Source organism: Castanea sativa, chromosome 3 (genome assembly GCF_040712315.1).
Source record: "Castanea sativa cultivar Marrone di Chiusa Pesio chromosome 3, ASM4071231v1".
In the NCBI taxonomy this organism is placed as follows: Eukaryota; Viridiplantae; Streptophyta; class Magnoliopsida; order Fagales; family Fagaceae; genus Castanea; species Castanea sativa.
In genome coordinates, this window is record NC_134015.1 from 13,767,799 (window position 1) to 13,794,559 (window position 26,761).

Consider the following 26,761-nt stretch of genomic DNA (forward strand, 5'->3'; position numbering starts at 1 on the left):
AACACCACCACAAATAAGAGCAAATTTATAACTAAACAATCATAAGCATAACACCAAATAAACACAAACTATATGAGAAGAACTTAGGGTTTGAGTTTTATTTAGGAAAATGGGCAAAAAAGTGAATAAAAAAATTATATAATTTTTTTAATATATTTTTAAATTTTAAAAATATATTAAATATAGGTGGGTTGGGTCTAGTTAGGCGAATTTGTAAATCTCATGACCCGAACCCAACTCAACCCAATGTAAAAAAATAATGATAATAAAAATTATGACCCAACCCACCAACCCTTAAAAACCAACCCAACCTATGGGTTGGGTTGGGTCGGGTCGATTTTGGTGAGTTGGTGGGTTCACTGCACATCCCTAATTAAGTGAGACGTGTAGTCAAGACAAATTGTTGAAATGGAACAAAGGACTTGAATATCTTAGAAAGTGAAAGAGGCTCGATTGAGAGAAATTAAAATAAAAAGATGTGAAGTTACTTCACGTGAGATATTAAGAAAGATAAGGAAAATGGCAAGAGGTTGTGGAGAGAGGGAGTGAAATGGCATTTAGTGTGAGCATTTTTTCCTATTATGCTATTTTTGTAAACATATTAGTTATGTGGCTAAAAATGAAACATATTAATTATGTGGCCTCTTTTAGAACGTAAGTCTATGAAACTCGAGTTCCAAAGAGGTAACTAGAGTCTTAGGTGGTGTTTGGATAGGGCTGTTTTCATCACTCATATCTTAGTTTTGTTATCTCATTACTCAAAACAAATGGGCCCCACGCAACCAAATGTTGTTTGGTAATATTTCCTCTTCCAATTTCCTTAACTCATTTCCCACTTTTTTGAGTTAAGAGTTACAGAACTGAGTGATGAGGAAAACTTGTTTTCAATACACCAAAACTAAGATCTTATGGCAAAGTTGTAAATACCCTCACCAACGTGGGCCCCACGGCAGTGTGCTGTCACATCACCTGCTCAGTCACACTCCTCCCAATGGTCACATGCATCCCATCTCAACTAACTCTCTTCACTCTCTCATCAGTAGGTCCCACAAAAGGTGATTTTTTTTAAATTTTTAGGCAAAAAATTGAATTGAGTTTAGTTGCCAAACAAGGGTGGGAGTGTTTTGGGATTTTTAAGTAATGAGAAATGAGTGATAGGGTGATGAGTGATGAGTTACCTATCACTCAGCAACCAAACAAGGCCTTAAAATCTCAAGTTCTTCACATTAAAACCTGAGTTTTAGGGACTTAAGTTCCAAATGAGACCATATAATCAAGGGCGGAGCTAGGAATTTGCTTTTGGAGGAGGGGGGGGGGGGGAGGTAAAACCATCATATTGATTCTAAGCCAAATGAAAAGTGGGTTTTGTTGAAGGCAAGTACTAGAGAAAAGTAGTAGATTTACAAAGGAAATGGATTAAGAGTGTCAGAAAATGATGAGTGTAAATAAATAAATAAATAAAATGACGAACGGGTGGTAAAATAAAAAAAAAAATTAAAAAGGAAGATGAGATGTGAAAGTTATAGAGAGTGCATTGTGAAAGAGAGAGAAAAAAAGAAGAAAAAGAAGATAAAGAGAAGAAATTTGTACCACGAATTAAGAAAGAAAAAAAATATTTTCAACACAAAAAAAAAATGTTTTTTTTCCTATGTGGCAGATTATGATTGGTTGTCTGTTCCCATAATAGTCCTATGTGACAGACTGTAATTGACTGCCTGTTACTATCACATGGATCACCATCTTTTCTCCATCACTTACAGTCTTCCACGAAAGACAATTGTAACAAAATATATGTAAAAATGTGTTGTAAGCGCACACTGTACCGGATCCCAAGAATAGTTATGGGCTCAGGCCCAATGAGCCTTAAACAATATGAATTTGTAGAGTGTGGGCTTGAAACCCAGGTTAGAAGCGTATGAGGATTAAACGACAAACTAAAGATTGCAAATGCTTGGAAACAACAAGGAGTATAGTCAATCAACCTCCTCGGACATGAGCCACGAGTTGTTCTTATATTATCTCTCTCTTTGTTTCTTTTCTTTTTAGGTTACAAAAAGTCCGTCCCCCCTTTTCTGTCTTAAATTGCTCTTTATATACTACTCTTTTGAATGCTTTGTACACGTGTTGCCTCACCTCCCCCTTAGACTAGATATTTCTTTTCTCAGTGCCTTTGAATAGTAACCAGAAGTTTCTCTTCCACTGTTCATGTGTCACTTCCCCATAAATGCGGCCAGGGTGGTAGGTGCAGGGTTTTTAATGTGGAGGTAGCAGCCTTTATCTTTGACATTTCTTCAACACCGGCGCTTCTGGGGCGTTCTAGGGTTCACCCCTTTTAACCATTGGCCTTAACTGTGTCATCCCCTAACCTTTACTATGAAATCCCGAGTTCTTCGGTGCTCATCCGAGGGTAAGTTCACCCTCGGCTGGACCCTCGGATTCTCGGCGTATGGGCCGACCCATAGTACTAACAACTTCTAAACCCAAGGTCAGGTCGGCCTTCCTTAACACGGCCCAAAAGGCCCACGTTCCCATCAGGATCTTTTTATTCCCCACATGTGTGGTGCTAGTATTATTGAGAAAAAGAAAGGAAAAAAATAAAGAAAATATAAAGTGGAGCTACAAATGGGCAAACATTCACATGGAAGGTAGATTTGTTTATAAATACCATTACACATTTTTTTTTATTTGCAAAAATGTCTATTCTGTTTTTTTATAAACAAAGATATGAGATGTTCAGAAATAGAAAGGGACAAAACAAATGCAAAGTTGAAATTTTGGGAGCCAAAATTTGGCTAACGTGTTGGAGGAGGGGGTCAAAGCTTTGTTCTTTGAGTGGCCAGCTCTTTAAAAAATATTGAGCGGGTTCTATTTTTCCCTATTGTTAGAGTGTTACTAAATGAAAGAAACACTTTTCGAAAATTGTTAAATTAGTGAAATTGGGTGTTGGAATTTCTAAAATTAATGCATGTGGGAGTTTTATGTAGGAATGTTAATGCATGTTGCTCCTCCCTCTTCTTCTTATCCCACTTGTCTTATATACATCGAGTCTCATTTGTGAGATTTAACAAAAAGTAATTAGACAATAACTTGTAATAGTTGATTATCTAGGAAGACTGGGTTTCACATTAGGCATCATGTGGCAAACTCGAAAATGGATTTTATGGGCGCTTGAACTAGCTTGGTTTGCACCAAATAAGAAAATCTAGTTAATCTAGCTCAATTTGATTTGTAACTATGAGGGAATAGTGACTTCTAGATCTAATAAATTTGATAATTTAGGACAACAAGCATTAATTGTGATACAACTAACAGATTTGAACTCAAGAGTGCGAGTTTTTGTAACTAATTTGAAGCTCCATTACCAATTTGTTGTAGGAAAATGCCTTTAAATAGCATTTCCATACAAGATTGATTATGATATGCACTTTTGAATGATCTCCAAAAAAATAGCAAGAACAAAGAGAATTAATGAGAAAAAACATAAACAAACACACAAAAAAGAGCACCAAAGATTTATGTAGTTCGACATTTGACCTACTTTCATGGGCAAGGCGATGAAAATTTTCCCTAACAATTAAAGAGCATACAAAATGGTGTAAAGATGTTCTCACAATACCGAAACCTTGATATGCCCAAAATTTACTCTTATCACAAATAAAAATCTCTCACAGGTACAAAATTCAAAGCAGCACATAAAACAAAGAAAATTTACTGTCTTTTCTCCTAGAATTTCCTCAAAGCCCCATCCGCACAACCCCCTTCATAGAGGGCTCTTTATCTCAAGTTTTGCAGCACTTGTATTCGTAGCCAAAGCATGATATATGTGTGTGTGTGTGTGTGTGTGTGTGTGTGTGTGTGTGTGTGTTTTGATGAGGAAACCAATGTCCTGTGACAGAAGTATTGTCATCCACGCAAAATAAACGTTTGCAATTGAGTAAAGGTGAATTAAAAAAGTAAAAACAAGTGGAATTGGATGCAACAACAATAGTTTATCTCATTAATAATACTATTGTAAATCATTCACTTGAATCTCTTCTCATTGATTGCAATATCCTTTTGAAGACCTTCTCTAATATGTAGACTGAGCATATCTATCGGGAAGCAAACCGGTGTGCAAATGCGATGTCAAGACTTGGTTGAAAACCCATCTCTTGTGGAGGGGAATCTTATAACCCTTGATAAGGAGAATGTATTTTATAATAGTGATTTGACTATTTAATGAGGAGTAGAGTGAACATGGAAGTAGAGTACGCTCGAGAGACACAAAGTTCAAGTGAAGAAGAGGAAATGCTTGAAAGAAGTGTTAAGAAGTTTAAGGATGGCAGTGGAGAGAAGGCTTTCACCCAGCCACGAAAATAGCTTAGTTACAAAGATGGTCTAATAGGAGACATCCTAGGAGCATATGAATAGGCCTTCTGTTTTGATAGAGAGAATGAGGAAGAGGAGGTATCAAACACAGAGGTGGAGGAACTGTCTAAAGGAATGGTTGAAATATCACTTTCTAAGGAGACTAAAGCTCACATCAGAGTGCCTTGGTCTAAGGCATTGATAGTGAAAGTTGGAAGGCTCAACTAAGGATCAACTCTTTAACGGCATCTGGCTCTAGGGGAAGCTACACTAGGTTGTGTATTCAAGTGAATTTGGATAAACCATTGATTAATACGGTGAAAGTTGGAAGGTTGAAACAAAAGGTGATGTATAAAGGAATAAGTTTCTTATGCTTTTGTTGTGGACGTTTGGGACACAAACAGGAAAGTTGTTGCTATCGAATTCAACCCAAGGTGAAGGATGCTGAAAGTGAGCAAGCCATCACTAACCCCCTTAAGGAAAACCAAGTGGAGGTTACGTTATAACCTAACTATGATGCATGGATGATTGTAACAAGAAAGAAAAACTCAGTTTAAAACGGACGAGCTTGTGGGACTAGCCAACCACCTCATCAGGGGTTAAAGCAACTAAGGGCAATATGGTCATTACAGGAGAATAAGTAAGGCCTAGTACCTCAGAGAAGCAGTTGATAAAGACCACACAACCCCATTATATCTAATCAAAAGCCTTGAAATTGGTGGAACATGCTGAATCCAGTGAAGATGGTGATACCCACATGCAACCAAAGCCAAAAGCAACTCTTGAGAATAAGATGGAAATCTGCTCATCTCCCTCGAGCAATGGGAAGGAAGGGATAGAAGCCTTAGTAGCCAGACTCCTAAAGTTTCATAGGGAGAAGAAATTGATAGGAACTAAGAATACAAAAGTTTTCAAAAGGTTTAGCTTAGCTATAGGGAGCAAAACAACCACACTTCTTAGAGCAATTGAAAGTTTGCCAAAGAAAGAAAAAGAACTCAACCACTTAAACAACACCCAAGATGACCAGCTCAGGGTGGGCAATGTGGTACAGGAACAAGACGATAATGTTATCAAACAAGATGATAACCCAAATAAAAGCAGCACTAACAGACATGATGTGTTGGTTTGAGGAGGACCTCAGGGCAGAGTGGAAGCAATTGTTCCCATTCACTTCTTCTAGCATCAAAACGGAAAATTTGCCTTTGGATCATCCAGCATGGGGATTAACTTCAAACCCATAGTGGAAGTTTCTCACAAACACACACACCTAATAACGAAGCAGGAAGCAGAAGAGTTGAACAGGCAAAGAAGGCCCTTAGTAGTGCCACACTTGGACGAATCGGGTTGGTTGGTTCAAGAGAGGAAGGCCATCGACATTAGGGGAACAGTGGCTTCACACGTGGGGAGCATGCTAACGATGAAGCTATTCTAGATTGTAGGCCCAGTCCAAAATTGCAACCTGCTGGTGTGTTACGGGGAGGACATTTAAGGGATCTTGAAATACATGGTGCTATGGAAATCCAATTGAGTGGCTTCCAAAGATCTTTTGAGGAGACTAGAATAGAGCATGATGAAGGCGGTTGCAATGAGACCTAATCCAATCGAGGTTCTAGTTGGAGGATTTGTCAAGATGAATATACTTCTCTAGAACTGTAGGGGAGCTCTAAATGTTGATTTCAAGAATTTTTGAAATGGTAGTGAATCATCATCCAACTATTATGGTGATTACGGAGACAAGGGTAGGGGGAGATAGAGCAGAAAGAATTATTGGACTACCCTTTGATGGTTTCTTTGCCACTTACACTATAGGCTATGCGAGAGGATTATGGTTACTCTAGAAGAAGGTGGAGGCTAATGTCTTCGTCCTAGCAACTACGGAGTAAGAAATCCATGCCATGGTGAATGTATGTACATCTAATTTTACTTGGTTAATTTCATTTGTATACGCTAGTCCTCGAATTGCTGAAAGGAGAATATCATGGTCTAACCTGTCTAAAGTAGCAAATTTGCACGGTCTCCCTTGGTTGCTACTTGGAGACTTTAACGAAATTCTAAGTGGGGAAGACAAATTTGGGGGCAGAAATATCATTCTAAATAGAGCTATTGAATTTTAAAGAGTGTATCGATTCCTAAATCTGCTGGATTTGGGATTCTAGGGACCAAAGTTCACTTGATCCAATTGAAGACAAATTTCTGACTTGATTCTGGAAAGGTTAGATAGATGCTTTGCCAACCCAGCTTGGCGCATGCTACACTCTGAAGCCTCAGTTACTCATCTACCCATGGTATTCTCAGACCACTACCCTGTCCTTTTTGAACTATCTAAACCACCCCTGCCACTCGAAACAAGCCATTTAGGTTTCAAACTATGTAGCTCTTACATCCGAAATTCCCTAGAATGGTCCAAAGTGCTTAGGATTAGCTCCAGCCTCTTGACACAGCTATTTTAGGTTTCACTGGGGAAGTAAATAGATGGGAATGTGAAGGTGTTTGGAAACCTCTTTGCAAGGAAAAAGAGAGTCTGGGCAAGATTGAATGGGGCATAAAAGGCACTAGCAAACAATCCAAATGATTTTCTTATTCAACTTGAAAAACAACTTATTAAGGAGTACTCTTTAATCATTTTACAAGAAGAGGAATTTTGGGCACTCAAATTGCGGCTAAAATGGGCTGCCTTTGGAGACCGCAACACCTCCTTTTTCCATGTCTCTGCGGTGGTTAGAAGACCCAAAAACAGGACCAGATGCATCAAGGATGCTATGGGAGAATGGATATTTGATGAGGAAGAAATTAAAATCCTTATCCGCAATAGCTTTCTTAAACTTTTTCAACAGAGCTATCGCATTCCTTTAGAACCTCAGGAGTGGCACAATTTTCTTGTGCATTCTTATCTAAAGAGGACAAGGAATATCTTAATAAGGAGGTCATATATGAAGAGATTAAAGATGGTTTGTGGTCCTTAAAACCCTTTAAGGCTCCAAGAGCAGATGAATTACATGTTGGATTCTTCCAGCTCTTCTAGCATAATGTTAATGAATCGGTATGCAAAGAGGTAAAGAATATATTCAACATAGGGGTTGTTCTGGAGTATTTGAATAAGACTCTGATTGCTCTTATTCCTAAATGCCAAAGCCCCGAGATGATTAGTAACTACAGACCTATCAGTTTGTACAACTCAATCTACAAAATAGTTACTAAAGTCATCATTGCTTGGATTAGACCTCTCCTAAGCAATCTAGTCTCCTCAATGCAAGCAACCTTAGTCCCAAGCAGAAAAGGACTTGATAATGTCATTATTGCTCAGGAACTTATACATTCTATAGACACCAAGAAGGAGAAGACAAGACACATGGCCATTGAAGTAGACATTGAGAAAGCCTACGACAGGCTTGAATGGAACTTCATTCACAAAGTCTTGCAAGCTTTTCATTTCCCTGAGCAGCTAAATCAAGCTTATAATGAGCTGCATCTTATCCACAAGTATATCCATCCTCTTTAATGGGGGTGCTTTGGAAGAATTTTACCTCACGGGCATCCGCCAAGGTGACCCGCTATTTCTGTACCTTTTTCATCTTGTGTATGGAATACTTAGGAAGCCTTATTGAAAAGGAGTGTATGGAAGGAAATTGGATCCCTGTCAAAGCATCTAGGGATAATATTGGAATATCCCATTTATTTTTTGGCGATGATCTAATGCTATTTGCCAAAGCTAGTAAAGAAAATAGTGTAAGTATCAACGAAGTCTTAGACTACATTTGTGCTGAATCGGGGCAAAAGGTAAGTGTAGAAAAGTCTCGGATCTACTTCTCTCAAAATGTATCCTCGAATTTTAAAGAAAAAATGTGTGAGAATATCGGAATCCATGCCACCAATTACATTGGGAAATATTTAGGGGGTGTTTGATAGAGTAGTTTGAGATAGGATTTTTGTAGTTTGAGATGAGATTTTTGTAGTTTTTTGAAATACGTGTGGATGAAAAGTATGTGAAAATGTGTGTAGAAATGTGTGTAATGTTGTTTAAAATGTAAAAATGTGAGTTTGGGATGGGGTACCAAACAGACCCTTAGGTTTTCCTTTCAACAAGAAATCAATATAACATTATTACTGAGAGGGTAGTAAGAAAACTCGCGGGTTGGAAATCAAAATTTCTATTCTTTGCGAGTAGAACTGTTTTAGTGAAATTGGTTATGTCCGTTGTGCCTAATTACATGATGCAATGAGTGGCACTTCCTAATCATCTTTGTGAAAAACTTGATAAGATTAATAGAGATTTTCTTTAGGGAGCCTCTTCGTAAGGAAAAAAGAAAATGCATTTGGTTGGATGAAATACAATTATCAAGCCAAAGGAGCAAGGTGGCTTGGGTATTCAAGCTTCAAAAGGAAAAACCTTGCACTACTTGCTAAGATTAACCAGAGGATGTATCAGGAGAAGGATGCGTTATGGGCGAATGTCATTTAAAAAAAAATACTACTCTCAGTCGAGATGGAACTCTAAAGATCCAGATAAGCTCCCTTGTTCAGCAAATTGGAAAGCTATCAAAGTGGGATTTCCGATTTTCTCCAAAGGTGTCTATTGGAATATGGGTAATGGATTGGCAATTAAATTTTGGACAGACAAGTGGATGAAAGGAGTTTCGCCCAAGGAAGTAATTGAGGGACCTTTCAACAGATCGGATAGCACCATGACAGTGGCAGACATGATCCAAGGAAATGAATGGAATTAGGAGGTGTTATCCTTTAAGCCTCCTACAAATATTTTGGATAGAATTAAAGCCATTCCTGTCCAGATGTTTGGGAGTATGGAAGACACAATAAGCTGGAAATTCTCATAGGATGGAGAGTTCAATTTGGCTTCAACTTACCTTTTAGCAATCTCGAATGATAATCAGAACAACTTCTTTCCAGGTGAATAGGTTTGGAAAGTGGATATATTGCCGAAAGTATGCTTATTCCTATGGCTCTACTATCACAATAGTGTCCTAGTGAGAGAAATTATTGCTAGATGACGTATTGATTGCGAAACTATCTGCCTTCTCTGCAGAAACTGCAATGATACTATCCTTTATCTTTTTAGAGAAAGCCCTTATACTATGCAAATCTGGAGGAAGATTGGAATACCAGCTACAATAGAAGCCACCTTCAATCTGGACTTGTTTTAGTGGCTGAGAGCTAACTGTCAAAGCAGTCCAGATATCCTTTCTAATGGCATATCGTGGAAAACCTTATTCACCTTCTCTGTTTGAGCACTCTGGAAACACAGAAATAGGGTTGTGTTTGAAAACACATTGCTGAACCTAGATCTGCACAATACTTGCATTAGACAGGCTATGAATTATTTTTTCTATACTGGTAAATTTCTTTGAACCAAGAGGATGAGGACAATGCAAGCTAGTGGTTCAAACCCAGTGAGGTTTGGTATAAGCTGAATACCAATGGTGCTTCGTTAGGAAATCCTAGGAAAGTAGGTGGAGGAGGGCTGATCCAAGACCATAGGGGAACATGGATGAACGGTTTCAACTGCTGCATAGGTAATATCACCAGTGTTATGGCAGAATTCTGGGCGCTAAGAGATGGCTTGCAATTAGCATCTCAGATGGGGATCTCACACCTAGAAGTTGAACTTCTATAAAAACTGTTGCAATTAGCATCTCAATGCCCAATGGAGCTTATTCATTCCTCTTGAATGATTGTAGGTTTCTGCTCAACAGGTTCCAGCAAGTCAAGGTGACTCATATATTTCGGGAAGCGAATAGGTGCGCAAATGTGATGGCAAGGAGGGGGTGCCTACAACAGGAATGTTTTGTGTTATTTAATGATCCTCCCTCAATTGATATTTCATCTTTTGTTGTATCTGATGCTAATAATATGTATTATGTAAGGCGCTATGCCAACACTATGCCTGGTGCGGACACGAGATATAGGCCCCCAATTATACACACGTATGGGAGGAAGAACAAAAAGAAGACGGCCCAACCTGTGGCCTTATGGATGGAGCTTATTAGTTATTGGGCTTGAGATTAAGCAAGCCCGAACATTTAATAATTAGGGTTTTGTGTTGTTAGGGTTTTGTGTTGTAGCTATTTAAACACTTTTTTGATTATTGTAACACAGCTTTTGAGAAATATAAAAAACGTTTGTTTTCTTTTACACTGGTGCCGACTCCAGTTTGCTTGGTTCTGATTCCAAGCAGCCCTTAGGTGCTGAATCCTAGGGTTTACTCTATCAATTTTCTGTTCTCTTATATTATTGTGGTTGTCCTACGTCAATGCCTTTCCTGGCTTCTTAGTTTTCAATAAATGGCCTTTTAACCCAAAAAAAAAAACAAAAAAAAAAATCTGACTATTTAATACTATGATATGCCTTTTCTACCCCAAAAAAAAAAGCTGCAAGCAAAGAAGTTTAGGCCAAAAGCCAAAGTCATCCCTTGCAATATAATTAAACCAAATCCAAACATCAAACTTTATGGGTTATACCCATGGGATGCATGTGTTATGTGTACCAAACTTAAGGAACACCTTAATTCAAGCCAATAATCAACAATAATGATGCCACCTAGCAGTTTAAAGAAATTTCCTCCAAATTGGGTTAGAGCTAAAGTTTGTCCTTATTTTCATGGCCATCAGTTTGAAGAAATGTGGATACCAATGAACAATGATGCTTATCTCAATTTTGAAAGAGGAAAACAGGAACTACTGTTCCCCATATTCACCGTTGTAAATCTTGGTCTATCATTCTTGGGGCTATTTTGGACGACCAATGTAAAAAACTCAAAGTCATGCGTAGTTTTTGAAAACTCTCAAAAAGTGTAAATGAAAAGAAGTTATGCAGATAACAATTTCTACTCGCATTTGTTCTGTTCTTTCATTTTAAATCTGTCACAAGACATGTAATTCTTTTAACTGAAACCCCAGCACTGGGATGCTTGTATAAATCTACTAGGAGAGGATTCAATCCTGGCTTTGGTTCCCATGATGAATCAACTAAAATACACAAGAAACTAGGGTGCTTCTATCCTTCGACCTTATACTGTCTTATCCCACATGGAATAGAAACAAGTTGAGAGGCTACCGTGTGGGTATATAAAATAAGAGCAATCAGGCTATTTACGCTTACTTACCTGGACGGGGTCTATGGGTGACCAAGAAGGCCCATGGCCTAAGCTTGTGACTTCCATTGCACTACGGAGGGGTGCTCGCTTAAGGTCTGTCCAAGTGATGGAACCTACGTCATAATTTGTTGCAGTGGGGGCCTGCGTTCGCGCGGCCCCTATCCATATCTAGTTAAAAATGTTTTTTAGAGACGTACCTTAGGCTTTGTGTACGTATGGCTTATTTAGATGGCTCCGATAATATTGTAGTATCTCGGGCTTGTATGAATGACTTGGTAAGGTAACTGTGTTTCATCGTTCTTCGTGGATGTAGAAATTGGGCTTTTCGTCCGTTACTCCTACTTGGGAGAAATGGGATTCTAATCACCTCCTACAATCCGAAACATTTGCAAAATAGAGAGTTCAGCCTTGAAAATAACAACTCCGATGGTATCAATTAATAAATAGAAAAAATAATTCTTCGCTCATCTACGGGACATAGAGTTTATTGGAATTAAACTTAAAAAATAAATTATATTGGAATTAAACAACCAAAAGATGCTCCGACTCAATGAAATTGACACCTATAAAAGCAATTTGATTGTTGTCTTCTTGTCATTATGTGCACATTTTAAGGTGTAAACTTCTGATTCAATGAGATCTTTCAGTCTTCATAAACTATAAAATAATCAAATTAAAGGGGCTTAAAAATTTATACGAGGATTTGAAATCATATTAGATTAGATTACTCCATGGTAAATTAAATATAACACAAGACCAAGAAATCAATATCCACTAAATTGAGGTTAGACTTATAATGGCATTGGTAGTTCAACCTTTTTTTTTTTAAATTTCATCTTTGATGTTCATCGTGTGCACAAGTTTCACTTTCACGGCGCATATATATTACTGGGCCTCTCATACCAGTTAACAAAAATATATACTATACAAAGGTAATAAGACAAAATTTAGTTACAAAATTAGTTGTAGTCTAAGACTACAACATTATTTAGTATCTTTTTATTAGATATGAATTTTGACAAATCTATCGTTGAGTTACTTCTTCTTATTATGTCTTCCAAAATTTCTAAATTGTTTAAATTGTAAGTTTTTGTAGTTTAAAATTATACATAAAATATAAGGTTATAGATAGGGGTGTGCGCGGTTCGGTAGAGGCGGTTTTTTTCCAAATTTATTACCGAACCGATAGAGATCGGTTTTTTAATAATTGGAACCGATGCACATCATCTAAGGTCGGTTTTTCAACCTATAGCGGTGCGGTTTTTGCGGTACGGTTCAATCGGTTTGGTCGGTTTAAAATATTAAAAAAAAACTATTTTTTTTATTAATAAAAAAACTCCAAAATCAATATATCAACCTGTTCAAGAATTCAAGTAAATACAAAAGAAAAAAAAAATTATTTAGCAAGACATCAAAAATCTAGTCACACATATATCAAAAACAAAAGAAAAGACAAAACAGAAGCATATTCAAAAATCTATTAGACACTATTAACACTTAATATCTATTAGACACTTAATAATTAATATTTGTTGGGTTAACTCTATTAGACACGTTGGGCGGTTGGGCCAACAATGTGTTTTCTCATAAAAGTTAATATACAAAGCTTGTAGCCCAACACCCAACAACGTGCTATTTGTTATTTCTTAAGTAAAATAAGAAGAAGTGAAGAAACAGTGAAACACAAACCCAGGAGTCCCAGGACATCAAGAAAGTAGAAACACAAAGTCACAAACGTGACAAACCAGAGGCGAGAGGCGAGACAAACCCAGGACAACAAGATGGCTTACCAGTGAGTGGCGCCTGTCCGTGGTGAGCTGGTGCGAGCTCAGACACAAGGCGACGAGGCAGCAACAGCAGTTCGGCGAGAGCAAGAGAGAGAGTTAAGTCTTATAAGAGAGAAATAGAGAGTATTTATAGTGAGGCTAAGGGAAATCTGAAAACCTAGATCCAATTCAACCAAACGGTGTGTTTTGTGTTCCAATACGACGTTGTTTTAGTAAAAAAAATTACAATCTTCACTCAGTAAAGCGACGCCGTGTATCCAAAGGTTGAAAAACTAATGTATGAGATGCATATATCGGTTCGGTTCGGCGCCTTCATCGGTGAGGGATTTCAGCTCCGAAGATTTCACCGCACCGGCGTCAGATGTCCCTTCGTGTTCCGATCACCGGCGTCGGCCCCGTCGGTCGGTTGTAGATGCGGTGTGGGAAGGTCGGCGCCGGTCGGGAAGGTCGGCTCCGGTTTCCTTTTGCACACCCCTAGTTATAGATCATATAGTAAATAATATCTGATTGACATAAAAGTTGACGTGTGTATTAAGAGTGTAAAGAATCTGAAACTTAACGATCAAATTTTCAAAATATGCATAAATATTTATCTATACTACTATTTAAGGGTTTTTTTTTTGTTTTTGTTTAGACCATTTTTTTTTTCCAAAATACCCTTACACTCGGACAAAATTGGAGGACAATCAAGTAAAATTATATTTCTAACTTTTAAACAATCCACTACAGAATAACTTCACATCCACTAAACCACTACTAAAATTTAAATTTGCTACAATCACTCCTATTAAAATACGGCAACCAACTCTTCTCTTCTTCTTCTTTTTTTCTTATTTAAAAAAAAAAAATTCTTTTGCAAGATCTCCTCTTTTTCCCCTCTCATTCACGTTAAGTAATTTTTTTTTTTTAAACCCTTACTTTTTTTTATGGGAAAAAACCCTTATTCTTATCCCTCTTTTTTTTTTATTATAATTATTATCCTAATCCCATCATTAAAAAAAAAAATTGCAAGATCTTTTTTTTCCTCTCCTTCACGTTAAGTTGGTTTTAAAAAATAAAAATAAAACCCCTACTTCTTTTTCCCTTATCCCCCCCCAACAAAAGAAAAAACTCTGTCAGCAAAACTCACTCCACGTGCAAAACCAAAACCACCCTCCCAACTTAGACAATCAATTGCAATTTCCTTGCAACAACTTCCTACTAAATATTACTAACAGCCCAGTAACAGCGGTTACTAAACACAACAAATTTCTCCTAAACTCAAGCACTGTATTTTGCTATCGAAATTTTAATGAAAAAAATATATTCAAGCATGGCATTTTTTTTTTCAAATGAATTCCAACTTCTCATTAACTCTTACTCAGGTTTAAAACTGTTAAGATTTAAATTTTTTATTTTATAATATTTATTGGAAGTATCTTTAGATATTTAGTAGTTTGACCGAGTCTTTTGGATATTTGGTTAATTGATTTCAGCCAAATTTCACGGTTGAGAAAGTGTCTCACGTTGCTATCCTAAAGAAGTAGTTTGTTTCTATTTGTTTCCTAGTTAATAGGAGTTGGTTTATAATGCCTATTTTCATGTGCTTTCAGTTCTGATGTAAAGCCTATATATAGGCCTCCTTTCTTTATCAATAAAACAAGAGAGAGTTTTACCATTTCATTCAAACAAGTCTCTTTTATTTGTGTTTGTTTTTTCTTAACTCTGTATCAGTGGTATCAGAGCCAATGAGAAAAGCAAGAGAGAAAGAGTCCCTAAACAGTATTGATGGCTTCAGATTCAAATTTTGTGTAGGCGGCAATCCCACGTTTTGATGGTCACTATGACCATTGGAGTATGCTAATGGAGAATTTTCTACGGTCCAAAGAGTATTGGCCGATTGTTGAATCTGGAATTCAAGCACCAACACCAAATACAGTCTTGACAGATGCCCAAAAAATAGAGTTGGAAGGGAGAAAGCTCAAAAATTTGAAGGCAAAAAATTACCTTTTCCAGGCAATTGATCGTCCCATCTTGGAAACAATTCTTAGCAAAGAAACTTCCAAAGATATTTGGGATTCCATGCAGAAGAAATATGAAGGCTCTGCTAGAGTGAAGCGTGCACAGCTTCAAGCTTTAAGAAGAGATTTTGAGACTCTACAAATGAAGGATGGAGAATTTGTCACCAGCTACTGTGCCAGGACTATGGAGATTAGCAACAAAATGCGCTTTCATGGTGAGAAGATGGAAGATGTCACCATTGTTGAAAAGATATTGCGTTCTCTGACACCAAAGTTTGATTATGTCGTGTGTTCCATTGAAGAATCGAAAGACATAGATGCATTTTCTCTTGATGAACTGCAGAGCTCCTTGTTGGTCCATGAACAGAAGATGAACTGAAGTTCAACTTCAGAGGAACAAGCTTTAAAGGCTTCTACTTCTACTCATTCCTTAAACTCTAGAGGAAGGGGTAGAGGTAGAGGTAGAGGAAGGGGAGATCGAGGCAATAGAGATGGCAGCAGGCATTTCAAAGCCGATGATGGCCAATTTCAGGGCAAAGGCAGAGGACGAGATCAACATTTTGACAAATCCAAGGTAGAGTGCTTTAGATGTCATAAATTTGGACACTATCGTTTTGAATGTTATACTAGGCTGCCTACAGACAAAGAAAAGGAACACCAATCGAATTTTGCTGAAAAGAAGGAAGTAGAAACTTTGTTAATGGTTGTTCAAGCTAATCAGGAACCTGAATATGATGTTTGGTAATGTGGATACGGGCTACAGTAACCACATGTGTGGAAGTAAGTCTTCTTTTTCTTATTTAAATGAATGCTATCATTCTACAGTAAGTTTTGGTGATGGTTCCACTGTGGAGGTGATGGGAAAGGGTGATATAGAGATAAGAACCAAGAATGGTTTTGTAGAAACAATCTCTAATGTTTTTTACATTCCTGACTTGAAAAGCAATTTGTTAAGTGCTGGCCGATTGCAAGAAAAGGATTATGTAATCACTATTCAAAAGGGTGTTTGTGAGATTTATGATCCTACTAGAGGAGCCATTGCTGTTGTGCAAATGAGTTCAAACAGGTTGTTTCCATTGAAGATTACAAGTAAGCAATCTTGTTTGGGAGCCGAAGTAAAAGATTCTTCTTGGTTGTGGCATTTTCGTTATGGCCACTTGAGTTTTGGCGGATTAAAGACCCTCAAACAGAAAAATATGGTGGCAGGTCTTCCTCAGATTAGTATTCCTTCCAAAGTTTGTGCCGAATGTGTTGTTGGCAAACAACATCGTTCCCAATTTCCCCAAGGGAAGTCATGGCGAGCAAAAGATGCTTTGGAGCTAATTCATTCCAATATATGTGGCTCGATAACACCATGTTCTAATGGAGGTAAAAGATACTTAATTACCTTCATTGATGATTATACTCGAAAAACTTGGGTTTATTTTTTACAGGAAAAATCAGAAGCTTTTTGTGCATTTAAAAGCTTCAAGGCTCGTGTGGAAAATGAAACAGGAAACACCATTAAGACTCTTCGAACAGATCGTGGTGGAGAATATTGCTCAAATGAATTTGAAGTTTTTTGTGAAAATCATGGCATTCGAAGAGAGCTGACAGCTGCTTATACACCACAACAAAATGGTGTATCAGAGAGGAAAAACAGAACCATCCTTAATATGGTGAGAAGCTTGTTGACAAGAGGGAGAATTCCAAAATCTTTTTGGCCTGAAGCAGTAAATTGGAGTATTCACATCTTGAACAGAAGTCCTACATTTGCTGTTCAAAATATGACACCAGAGGAGGCTTGGAGTGGAAGGAAACCAGCTGTAGATCATTTTAAAATTTTTGGCTGCATCGCTTATGCACATATCCCGGATGAGAAGAGGAAGAAACTTGATGATAAAAGGGAAAAGTGTGTCTTTCTTGGTGTTAGTGAAGTATCCAAGGCGTATAAATTGTTTAATCCACTAACCAAGAAGATTGTGACCAGCCGAGACGTTGTCTTTGATGAGGAAAACACTTGGGATTGGAAAAGGCAGCAGCCTGCTCAAGTTCTTTTTGACAATGATTCTGAAAGTGAGCCAACATCAGCAGTCTTTATGCTTGAAAATTCATCAGGAGCAACTCCAACAGCTGCTGAAATTTTGCCAACAGCAGCAGAAGCTACTAATACAGCAGCTCAATCTCATCGTCGGATTCGAAAAAGGCCCGCATGGATGTATGATTATGAGGTGACTGAAATTAATCAATCTGAAGACCCACTCACTCATTTTGCTTTATTTTCAGATTGTGATCCTTTCAGTTTTGAAGTGGCTGTCAAAGAACCAAAATGGAGAAAGGCTATGGATACTGAAATTACAGCCATTGAAAGAAATGATACATGGGAGCTGTGTGATCTTCCAAAAGGGCAGAAGACAATTGGCATAAAGTGGGTTTACAAGACAAAACTGAAGGAGAATGGTGAGGTTGACAAGCACAAGGCACGTTTGGTAGCTAAGGGCTACAAGCAGGAGTTTGGTGTTGATTATAAAAAAGTTTTTGCTCCGGTTGCAAGGCATGATACAATCGGATTGGTGATTGCTATGGCAGCTCAAAACTCATGGCCTATCTTCCAGTTGGACGTGAAATCAGCATTCCTCCATGGAGATTTGAAAGAAGAGGTATTTATCGATCAACCTCCTCGTTATGTAAAACTTGACAATGAGCATAAAGTGTACAAATTAAAGAAAACTCTATATGGATTAAAACAAGCTCCACGGGCTTGGTATAATCGTATAGAAACTTATTTTTTGAAGGAAGGATTTCAAAAATGTCCTTATGAACATACACTTTTCATAAAAGCTGATGATGGAGGGAAAATGCTCATTGTTTGCTTATATGTAGATGATCTAATTTATACTGGAAGTAATACAGTCATGATTGAAAGCTTTAAGAAATCCATGATGATTAAATTTGAAATGTCTGATCTTGGTATGATGCATTACTTCCTTGGCATAGAAGTAGTGCAATTAGCTAATGGGATCTTTATTTTTCAAAAGAAGTATGTGCAAGATGTTTTGGACAGGTTTCAGTTGAAGGATTGCAATCCTGTAAGCACTCCAACTGAGTTTGGCTTGAAGCTAAACAAAGATCATGAAGGGAAGAAGGTGGACAGTAACACTTTACAAGCAAATTGTTGGCAGTTTGATGTATTTAAGGGTCCGTTTGGATAGAACTTATTGCTGAAAACTGAAAACACTGTAGCAAAATAATTTTTAAATGTGTAAATAGTGCTGCGGGACCCACTTTTAATAAAAAATTGCTTAAAAAGTACATGCACAGTGCGCGCATAGTGCGCGCACAGTACGCGCACTGCGCGCTTGTCCCCCACAGCAGCGAGAAAAAAAAAAAGAAAAAAAAAAGGGCAAAACGTGGATGCAGCAATAAGCTGCATCCAAACGCCCTCTAACTGCAACAAAGCCAGACATAATGTATTCTGTGAGTTTAATAAGTAGATATATGGAGAATCCAACAGAAATACACTTGTTAGCTGCCAAGAGAATCCTTCGTTACGTGCAAGGAACTAGAGATTTTGGGCTGTTCTACAAGAAGGGTGAAAAGTTAGAATTGTTTGGGTTTACTGACAGTGATTATGCAGGAGATCAAGATGATAGAAGGAGCACTTCAGGCTATGTTTTTATGTTGGGCACAGGGGCTATATCGTGGTCTTCTAAGAAGCAACCAATTGTCTCCTTGTCAACTACAGAAGCTGAATTAATTGCTGCAACAGCTTGTGCTTGTCAAGCTATCTGGTTGAGAAAAATTCTTGAAGAGCTACAGTTCAAGCAAGTTGAAGCTACTACAGTTTTTTGTGACAACAACTCAGCAATCAAACTCTCTAAGAATCCTATGCTACACGGAAGAAGCAAACACATTGATGTGAAATATTATTTTTTAAGAGACCTCAGCAATGATGGAACAATCAAACTGATTTATTGTCAAAGTGAAGACCAGGTTGCAGATATACAGACCAAGCCTCTCAAGTTGGCTACATTTGTGAAGTTGCGTGGTCTACTTGGAGTGTGTTCACATGCTGCTGCAAAGGAAGACTTCGTAGAGGGTTGATTTTATTTTAAACTGATTTCTGCAAATTTCAGTTTAAGTAAAGGTGTTAAGATTTAAATGTTTTATTTTATAATATTTATTGGAAGTATCTTTAGATATTTAGTAGTTTGACCGAGTCTTTTGGATATTTGGTTAATTGATTTAAGCCAAATTTCATGGCTGAGAAAGTGTCTCACATTGCTATCCTAAAGAAGTAGTTTGTTTCTATTTGTTTCCTAGTTAATAGGAGTTGGTTTATAATGCCTATTTTCATGTGCTTTCAGTTCTGATGTAAAGCCTATATATAGGCCTCCTTTCTTTATCAATAAAAAAAGAGAGAGTTTTACCATTTCATTCAAACACGTCTCTTTTATTTGTGTTTGTTTTTCTTAACTCTGTATCAAAAACACAGTTCCAATTAAAATTATTTTTATTCAAAAATAATAATAAATAAAAACATTAACAATTATACTTATCCCCTTTTCTCTCACCTTTAAATTAGGACTCAAGTTTTTAACTTCAAAATCTTTGATTTTAGATAAACTTCTCTCCCACTCCTACGATTCAAACTAAACAGTTTTAGTTCAAATAGTTCCCACGTTCGCCACTTCCAAATCTTATTTTTTTTAATAAAAAAAAAATCTCTTTTTCTTTATCTAACTCTCATTGTATAAGCACACAATATCTCTATTTATATATATTTCCCGTCTCTTTTCAGGTTCTTTCCATAGATTTTAGGATTTGATCAATTTTTTGCTCACTTCATTATTATCTCCAATTTAAAAAGGTTTGTTTCCTTTGACAATGTTGAAATTATTAATTTATTAGTTTGTGTATTTTTGTTTTCATAATTTTTTTTATTAATCTTACCCCCCCCTTTTTTTTATCTCTTCTTCTTTATTTCTTTCTCAAGTCTATTTTCTAGTTTATTTTCACAGTTCATTGTTTTGGTGCTCTTAGTCTCAACAACAGAAATCAACACTTATATCATTCCAAATTTGCACATATCCAATAGAGTAAATTTCTCATTAAAAAAAAAAAACCCACGTGATGTATTATTATAATTTTTGTTTTTATGAGAGGGCAATAAAAAAAATTATTTCACCTACAAACGCTTAACATTCATCACATCCTTAAGTTTTTTTTTTTTTTTTATTGGAAAATGTAGTAATCCCAAATTATAATAGATTCAAATTATTAACCTTTACTAAAAAATAGAAGAAACTCTGAGCACGTGTGTTAGTTTTATTAAGTAAGGTTATAACCTTATGTAACAATAAATTTTGTAACTAAATTTTATCCAAAATAATAATGGTGCTTGGGAAATTTGCATGTAAAAGTTACTGTAGAGAGGGAGAAATTATAAAGTCCTCTGGTAGACCACGTCACTTGTCCACCATTCCACTAAAAAACTCCCACTTATTTAAAATTGCTGAGTCAGTAATCAGTGACCACCTTAATAAATTCACTTTCTTGGCTCAGAAAAAAGAGAAATTAAAAAAAGACAAAAAGACGTTCATAGTCTTGAATGGCTGGCATTATAGTGTTTGGTTTGCGTCTTTCAATGGCCACACGTCCATTAGCGTAAAACGAAGGAAGAGGAGAGGTAAGCGCATAGTATTAAAGTGAAGCGTGCGACCAATACAAACATACTTACCTAGACGGGGTCATTGGGTGATCCAGAAGGCCCAAGGCCTAGGGTCGTGGCCTCCATTGCACATAAAGGAGAGGCGCTAGCCTAAGGTCTTCCCAAGTGGAAGAGACTACGTCATTATTTGTTGCACCGGGGGCTGTGTAAGCGCGGCCCCTGCTAAGAAGTTAATTATCTGAGATTTATATTAAGTAAACTGTTTAGAATTAAACGTATACAAATCTTGGGTGGCCATGTCAAACTGTTATTATATAGATGAATATTATGTTTATAATAGTTTTATAAGGATTTTACTTGTGGTTAGGCACATGTATAGAAAATGTTTTATCGGGTTTTTTAATTTCGCATAAAATATTTCTAAAAATGGATAGTTTAATGTGTATTCTAAGGACACGTATTAACGGGACGCTTATTATAACAATATTTAGCACCTCTATTTTATATTTTCTTGAATTAAGTTAAATTAAAAAATATATTATAAAACTTATTTTAGCTAAATTTAAATGGATGGAAATACCTACAAATTAAATACGAACCATCCACTTAGGATGTGAAGGTGGTTTTATTAATTTTTTTTATTTACAACTTAAATTAAATTAATGTAATAAAGAGTAATATATTTTGTAATCATATTTTTATTTATTATATCAAAAATCATAAATGTAATATAGGAACAATCTTAATATAAATTTTGTAGTACCAAAATAAATAAATATATATAATTTTTCTCAGAAACTCAAAAGGTAAATTAATGAAAATATTCATTTTTTAATAAAATTTATTTATAACATTTTCTGAATCATTAAAAAGAATATAAAATTTGTCCTCTGAGATATTATAAAGTCCTCTGGTGGACCACGTCACTTGTTCACCATTCCACTAAAAAACTCTCACTTGTTTAAAATTGTTGAGTTAGTAATCAATGACCACCTTAATAAATTCACTTTCTTGGCTCAGAAAAAAGAGATTAAAAAAAGACAAAAAGAACATTCATAGTCTTGAATGACTGGCATTATAGTGTTTGGTTTGCATCTTTCAATGGCCACACGTCCCACATCGTAAAACGAAGGAAGAGGAGAGGTAAGCGCATAGTATTAAAGTGAAGCGTGCGACCAGTACAAACATACTTACCTGGACAGGGTCAATGGGTGATCCAGAAGGCCCATGGCCTAGGGTCGTGGCCTCCATTGCACATAAAGGAGAGGCGCTAGCCTAAGGTCTTCCCAAGTGGAAGAGCCTACGTCATTATTTGTTGCACCGGGGGCTACGCAAGCACGGCCCCTGCTAAGTAGTTAATTATCTGAGATTTATATTAAGTAAACTGTTTAGAATTAAACGTATACAAATCTTGGGTGGCCATGTCAAACTGTTATTATATAGAGGAATATTATGTTTATAATATTTTTATAAGGATTTTACTTGTGATTAGGCACATGTATAGAAAATGTTTTATCGGGTTTTTTAATTTCGCATAAAATATTTCTAAAAATGGATAGTTTAATGTGTATTCTAAGGACACGTATTAACGAGACGCATATTATAACAATATTTAGCACCTCTATTTTATATTTTCTTGAATTAAGTTAAATTAAAATATATATATTATAAAACTTATTTTAGCTAAATTTAAATGGATGGAAATACCTACAAATTAAATACGAACCATCCACTTAGGATGTGAAGGTGGTTTTATTAATTTTTTTTATTTACAATTTAAATTAAATTAATGTAATAAAGAGTAATATATTTTGTAATCAAATTTATATTTATTATATCAAAAATCATATATGTAATATAGGAACAATCTTAATATAAAATTTGTAGTACCAAAATAAAAAATATATATAATTTTTCTCAGAAATTCAAAAGGTAAATTAATGAAAATATTCATTTTTTAATAAAATTTATTTATAACATTTTGTGAATCATTAAAAAGAATATAAAATTTGGAAATTATTCTTTTAGTTTTAGACAAATTTTCTCAAACCTTATTTTTTTTGCCTACAATCTAAAATACCAAAAAACGTAACTAAGAAAATTAATAAAATTAAACAATGATTAATTGGACCAATTAAGAAAACAATGTCTTATTGATAATCTATTAAGGTTATTTTCTTTGCAGAAATTGTAATTTCGTCTACCCAAAATTTATTATCAAATAAGTAATTATGAGCAAAATCTAAGAATTAAATTTCTATATATGCATTGTTATAAAATAATAATAAAATAAAAATAAAATTGCAAAAGCTAAAGTTTGTCATCCATCCATTATTTTCATTTGGCTAACCTTTGCTTTTTACTAAATAAATGGCATTATAGAGAACTTCTAATAGAACTATTAAGAGTACTTTGTCCACCACAAAGGATTAAAAAATAAACAAAGATTAGTAAAGTCTCATATTTTAACATCTAAATTGAGCACTATAAAAAATATGCTATGTAATAGAATAATATTATATTTTTATATGCTATATTTATTTTCATTTGGCTAACCTTAGGGCTAAATCTTATCATTTTTCTATATACAAGTTCGATTTGGACAAAGTTAATTTTGTCTATACACAGTTCACAATGAAGTTTTAGACTACTAAAATAGATTGAATTAGAATTTAAAATAATTACTCTAAATAAAAATAAATCTAGGAGAACTAGGGTTCAAATCTCTTTCACACTTTGTAACAATTAAATTATGAATAAAATTTTAAAACACGTATATTTTTAAACCATTACATGAATTGAAAATTTTAACTACTCAAATTTGAATTGGATACGGTGGAATCCTTAAGATAGTTAGATTCCATTTAAGACATTCCATTCTAGCCCTAGAACTAGACCTAGCAAACAGGGGTGCACATGAATTAGTTGGACGCTTGGACTTTGGACTTTGTAAAGTATTTGGACACTCAGAGTCATGGAGTGTTTATGGGAATCAGACCCCAGGCCTGGGAATTTATTTAAAACTAATCAATGATCATCATGAAACAAAAGAGGAGCAATGTCAGCAGGAAAGTCATCTTTCCAAACCTGCACCCCCACAACAGAACTAGCTTTCTTAGCAAAAGCATCAGCAACCGAATTACACAAACAACTAAATTAAAATCATAAAACTGGAAAGCTAAAACAGAGACTCTGATATCATCCAGCACGTTCCCATAGCAAGTATGCTTGCCTGACCCCTGCCGAAGAGCATTGATAACAGCAGCTGAATCCCCTTCAAAAACCACTCTGGTAATGCCAACTTCTAGCGCAAACTGAACAGCCCTTAGACAAGCTAATGCTTCCAACTCAGCCACCGAACTACCGAGATAGATGGGAACAGAGAGTGCACCAACAGCTGTACCACTACTGTCGCGAATCACCACACCCAGACCCGCCAAATTTAATGGTCGAAATACCGCAGCATCAAAATTGACCTTACACGTATCAGAAGCCGGGGGGACACCAGCGTTGCACAGCAGATGGACAAGGAAGGATCGAGTCCACGTCGTGAGAAGCCAAAAATTCCTGCAGCAAATTCCCATCGCTGCTGCACATACGATCCACAGAAATAGCATTACGCCCAAAATGTAGCGCATTCCTTCGGTTCCAGATGCTCCAAACCGCAATAACAAATATCTCTGCACGATACTCGTCTCGGCAATACATGAATCTGGACAGGAGTTCACGGAAATTAACAGGTTGAACAGGAACCGCTTGGTGAAATTACTCTAGAAGACAACCAAACACTTGAAATTTTCTTACACAGCCAAAGAGCATGCACCACATCCTCAGTTTGCTCCTGACAGAGATTGCACTGATCAGACAAAACGATATGCCGACGAAACAAATTTTCCATTGTTGGCAGAGCATCATTACAAGCCCTCCACATGAAAAGCTTGATTTTATTAGGAACCCGGAGCTGCCACAACCCCTTCCAAAATCTTCTTTGATCATCCACAGTGGAGCTGCCTGCCATGGAAGTCGATGCACCTGAAACAATCAATTTGTAAGCACTACTAGTTGAGAATAAACCTGAAGGAGTAAGAGCCCAAGCAATGCAATCAGGAGGTCGCCTAAAACTTAGAGGAATGCTCAATATTATGTCAGCTTCGTGAGGTAGAAAGAGCTCCTTAACCACCGATTCCTTCCACACAAACCGGTCTTGGTCAATAAGGAAGCTAACACGTGTATCCTCTTCCATCTGCGGCAAAGGAGAAATAACAGAGCAGCAAGCTTTGTTCGGCAACTAACGGTCCCCTTTAATCCGCACAGTATCCCCATTCCCTACTCGCCAAACCATCCCTTGACAAATAACATCCCTTGCACTGAGAAGGCTTTTCCAAGCATAGGAACCTACAATAGATTCCCTAGCTTCCAGAACAGAGCAATCCGGAAAAAACCTCGCCTTAAAAACACGATAACAAAGCGAATTAGGATTGTTTATCATCCGCCAAACTTACTTAGCCAACAAAGCATTATTAAACTTCTCAATTTCTTTGAACCCCATCCCCCCCACCTCCTTAGCTTCACAAAGCCTATCCCAACTTACCCAATGGGCCTTCCTAGCACCGCCACGATATCCCTACCAAAACTTTCGAATCATGACTTCCAAATCCTTGATTAAACCCTTGGGAAGTTTAAAACAACTCATAGTGTACGTCGGAATTGCTTGAATGACGGCTTTGATCAACACCTCCCGACCCGCTTGAGACAACAACTTCTCCTTCCAACCTTGAAGTTTTTTCCATACCCTTTCCTTGATATATATAAAACTTTGTTTCTTGGTCCTTCCCACAAGTACTGGCAAACCCAAATACTTCTCATATTGCCGAATAGCCGGAACACTCAAAATACTTTGAATGCAAGACTGCATATTAGGAGAAGTATTAGAGCTGAAAAAAATATTTGTTTTGTCTCGATTAATTTTCTGACCCGAACCTCTCTCATAAATAGCCAAAATCTCCAAAATCTTCCAACATTCCTCCTCTTTTGCCCGACAAAATAACACACTATCATCAGCAAAAAAACAAATGAGAGACCCTTGGCTCATTCCGGCAAATAGCCACTCCTTGGATGTGTCCCTCCATTTCAACTGTATGTAACAAACTCTGTAGCCCCATGACGCACATAAGGAAAAGGTAAGGTGATAAAGGATCACCTTGGCGTAAACCCTTTTCTGGCTTAATATGCCCAACCGGCCGCCCATTAAGAAGCACAGAATAGGAGACCGAAGTAATACAGGACACAATGAGATTCACCAATCTATCTCCCAACCCTAAATGCCGCATTGTTTTCTCTAAAAATTCTCACTCAACCCTATCATACGCTTTGCTCATATCAAGCTTAAGTGCCATATAACCCAACTTCCCTTGAGTTTTTCTTTTAAGGTAGTGTAATGTCTCAAAAGCAACTAACACATTATCAGAAATAAGTCTTCCAGTCAAAAAAGCACTTTGAGATTCGGGAATGGCATTAGATAAAAAAAATTTCAGCCAGTTTACTATAACTTTTGAAATAAGTTTATAGATCACATTGCACAAACTAATAGGGCGAAAATCAGAGACCATCCTTGGTTGCTTCACTTTTGGAATAAGAGCAATAAAAGTAGAGTTAAGGGATTCCAGAACCACACCTGAGTTAAGAACTTTGAGCACCACCGCCGTAACATCTCTCCCACAATTTGCCAAAAAGATTTATAAAAAATGGGTGACATCCCATCGGGACCAGGGGCGATAAGAGGAGCCATCTGTTTAAGTGCAGCCCACACTTCATCTGCATGAAACTCACGGCCTAAGCAATCAGCATCAACCTTAGAGATAGCCGGATG

At 36.6% G+C, this 26,761-nt stretch overlaps 3 non-coding genes across 3 annotated transcripts; all 3 read left to right on the plus strand.

The window, feature by feature from the left end:
* Window positions 1–11,456: 11,456 nt before the first annotated feature.
* On the plus strand, window positions 11,457–11,617 carry LOC142630097 (U1 spliceosomal RNA). The gene has a single exon (XR_012843212.1). It is a non-coding gene; the product is annotated as a U1 spliceosomal RNA (small nuclear RNA).
* A 9,336-nt stretch (window positions 11,618–20,953) lies between these two features.
* LOC142630107 (U1 spliceosomal RNA) lies at window positions 20,954–21,115 on the plus strand. The gene has a single exon (XR_012843222.1). It is a non-coding gene; the product is annotated as a U1 spliceosomal RNA (small nuclear RNA).
* A 963-nt stretch (window positions 21,116–22,078) lies between these two features.
* LOC142630110 (U1 spliceosomal RNA) lies at window positions 22,079–22,240 on the plus strand. Its single transcript, XR_012843224.1, has one exon. It is a non-coding gene; the product is annotated as a U1 spliceosomal RNA (small nuclear RNA).
* Window positions 22,241–26,761: the final 4,521 nt, after the last annotated feature.